Source organism: Trachymyrmex cornetzi, unplaced genomic scaffold (assembly GCF_001594075.2).
Source record: "Trachymyrmex cornetzi isolate Tcor2-1 unplaced genomic scaffold, Tcor1.1 scaffold270, whole genome shotgun sequence".
NCBI classification, from domain to species: domain Eukaryota; kingdom Metazoa; phylum Arthropoda; class Insecta; order Hymenoptera; family Formicidae; genus Trachymyrmex; species Trachymyrmex cornetzi.
This window is the reverse complement of record NW_017297377.1, coordinates 785847-790003: the sequence shown is the minus strand read 5'-3', so window position 1 is coordinate 790003 and position 4157 is coordinate 785847.

The following is a 4157-nucleotide window of genomic DNA, read 5'->3' as shown; positions in this document are numbered from 1 at the left end:
ATTATTTAATATTTTATATAAATTTCCGGAAACTATTTTATATTTTTTATTTTAAACAAGTCGTCATCTGCTTTTTACTAATTTCTATGATTCTGTATTTTAATTATGTTTCTGAAGCTTATTTTATGTTTTTTATTTTTAATAATTCGTATGTTATTTTATCGAGCCATGATCGGCATTATACGTAAGATTAAAGAATTTCTGAAACACAGATAATTTGCAATAACAGTAGTGTCTTAAATTAATTTATTAACTGAAAAATTAATTAATGATTAACAAGATATTTAGTACTTTTAGCCAAAGCTGTATGTAGCACAAATTGTTTCACAATATTAAGGAAATTTGCATGTGTTTTATATAAAGAACATATATAGAATATTTTATCAACCTTTATTTAAGTATGAATCATTAAAAAGAATAATGAAAATTGATACATAATGTTGGAACATCAAAAATACTCCACGCGAATAATTATTAATTACGTTTAAAAGAACCGTGTAAGTAAAATAGGATTGAACAAGTGCCAGAGATGCCAAAAGCAAAGCGTGAAATGTACGAAGATACCCGTTTGTCACAATCATGTAAAGTACGAATAATTGAATAAAGATTATGTAAAAAAAAACCACGCTAGTAAAAATCTCTTTTTACTTCTTGCCTTTTAACAGCACATTGTAATTAATACGAAATATTTGAACTGATAAAATAATATCAAATATGTTCCACGCTGTATCACCATATAATTACGATATGACATTAAACGACTCGCGTCGCTAAAACTGTAGATATAAGAAGTTGTTTCATTAAAAACAAGAAAATAATCCGAACTATACAATCATTGTTTCATTAATTCCGCGACGAAATACTAATTGTATTTTAATTTATTTCACATAATATAAAAAAATCAAGTTTTCAATATATTAATATACGGAGCTCGGTCGTATTTAAGAAATAAAGGTATTTAAAATGCATTTTTAATAAAAAAGAGAAAGAGTTATTTAAAATTTATTATTTTAAATAACTTCTTCTGACTTATTTCTTAACCTTTAGTGCATACCTTAGTTTTAGGCAACCTTACGTATTCGTAAGGTAATTAATTCGTGTTCATAGATACTTATTTAATTTTCATGAAATAATGCGACACCCGGAGCGACTCGTACAATACTTTCGTCCCACCCTCTAAAGTCGCCGAGCGAATACCGAAGTGATGACGTAGTCAACTACCGCGACGCGCGGCACGCTCCCCCACCATGCTCGCCATGTGACACGCTCCCCCTAGCTGTTCACCGGCCGCTAACTTTCACCAGTTTCACCCCTTCACTGCTTCACTCGTCACCCGGCGCTCCGCCGCGCCGCGTCGTACGCCGTTCGAATATCCAATTGTCGCGTATGAAAAATATTCACGGTTTATTCAATTATTTTATATTTTACGTGATTTTGACAAACGGGTATCGTCGTACCCGTATATAAATATTTCGCGCTTTGCTTTTGGCATATCTCTGGCATTTGTTCAATCCTATTTTACTTGAACGGTTCTTTTAAATGTAATTAAAATAAGCTATTATTAGTTTGTAATAATTTTTTATTACAAGAAATCCGTACAATGTACACGATATTTTTAATGAAAGATTAATGCCTTGCGGCTTTTTGTAACTTTTGTATCGTTTTAATTTTATTATTCACACACGTTTTATTTCGCATTTTTAATTCGGGAAAAGTAGATAAATTTTATTCAAATTTACAATGCAATGCGCGATTTGTTGAATTCTAAGACCCAACTTACTACTCGTAATAAAACATGCAGTGATTTGTAATTCCTGTACTCTATATGTCTATGATTCTTGCGTACCTATTATGTTCATAATACGCATTGGTAATAAAATAATAGCTCGCTGTACACTGCAAACACGTAGCAAGATCAACCGAAATATTTAATTCTTTGTAACATTAATTCATGCTAAATATTCTTACATTTCAAATTAATTTTGTTCATTATAGGATATTAACTAAACATAAATTTATTTAAAACATAATTTTATTCTTTCCAAAACGTAAAATTTTGGCACAAAATAATACTGATAAAATAACTAAAATTAATTAATATTTTTTAAATACTTTTAATTAATACTTTTCAATTAAATAAGAAGACTGTACTCTTTATGTTGAATTTAATATCTTATGATAAGCAAAATAAATTTGCAATGTAACAAAATATTTGGCACCAATCTATGTTATAAATAATTAAATATTTCGATTGGCATATAGTCTTGCTACGTGATTGCGTCGTACAATATGCTATTATTTCATTACTTATTCATCAGAAAGAAAATATGTTCGCGACAGAATCACAGATATATAGAATACAGAAATTATACAAATCACTGTTCTATTTCAATTAACATCATATTTTTTACTTGATGCTTAAAATTCAACAAATCTTACATTATATTGTGAATTTAAATAAAATTTAACTATTATTTTTCATGGGGATTAAGAATGCGGAATAAGACACAAATGATAGAATTTAAAAGTAACAAAAAGCAAAGCATCAATCTTTTATTAAAAATATTGTATATATACCGCGCGGATTTTTTGTAAAATAAAGTTCGATCTTCTTCACATTTCCTTTAGACATGTATTTGCGATAAATACTAAATAATATGAAATATATTATATTTTTGATTCCAAAAATTTGCTTAAAATATTAGATAAGAAATAAGTCTAGAGAAAGTTTTTTAAATACTAAATAACTGCTTTATTTTTTTAATTTAAAATATATATTTTGAATGAAATTTTTTTTAATAGGACCTATCTCTGATTGATGCGATTTATTTAAAATAAAAAACATAAAATGAGATCCGAAAACTTATTTAAAGTATTAATTAAAGAATAGGTCAAAAGGAGTTATTTAAAATAATAAGTACAAAATAATTCTTTTATTTTTTGAATAAGACATGAATGGCAGAATTCAGTAATTCAAAAATAAGAAAAAAACAGCAAGGCGTCAATCTTCTATCAAAAATATTGTGTATACTGCGCGGATTTTGTGTTATTTAAATTGTATTAATCGGAGAACATTAAAAATGTAAAGAATTTAAGATTATATTATTTAATTTTTTAATTCGTAATATACATTAATATTTCGACAGTTAGACGGTTGACGCGCGACCTTGGGGGAGGGGGATGGCACAGGGTGGCACGTCACGTTTACGCGTAATTATCGCGCAGTCATTCCTTTATCGAGATTCGTACAAGCAGGTAGCCGTGTCGCGTGCCGCTCTTCTTCACGTTACTTTTTGAAATCTTATCGCGAAGAATGCCAAATATAATACATACGTTGTACTTTACGAATACTTAGTATACGATTACTACCTCGCACGTTAAATTTTAATTATTTATAAAAGGATCGAGATGACAATCGTGTATTACGGAATAGATATTTCGTACGTATTTTCAATCATTTGGAATCAAAACGCGATGAAAATCAGAATTTATTACAATTTCGCGATAATTACGGACGACAATTATTTTTATTTAACGTAAAATTTTTCTCTCTCTTGAATATACTCTCGATTATACTTCACATGAGTCATAAAGAAGCAAGGTTAATTAATAAATACTCTCGTGTAGATAAAGCCATTCATGCGATTCTACTTTCACAATTAATAATTTAATTAATTTTTCGTTTTCGTGCATCTTTCGTGATACGATAAAAAATTGAGTGTAACTTTAAAATTATTTATCGGTAATAAAAGAAATATTTCTCTTTTTTTATTAATCTCTAGCTCATTCCATTGACTCTAAATCATACCTTACAGACATCATAATAAGAGATTTAGCCCTTTTATCTGCTCCGAATTTATTTCGTAATAGTGACGTATTTTTATGTTCACTCCTAAAAGTTAACTAATAATTGTACAGTAGTATAGATAATAGCTGTATACTACATTTTTCAGATAATATTCTCCCTCTCACGGGTACACCTTGACGTGGTGGGAGGGCTCAGTACCCGGAGGATATACACGAAAAGAAAGGTTTTTCCCAAGTATCTAAAAATTTTTAGATCTATCTGAATGATATATCTAGATAAATTTTTAGATATTGAGTAAAATCGTTCTCTTCGTGTAAAAATCCAACGACGGGGAAGCTAACGTACCCTC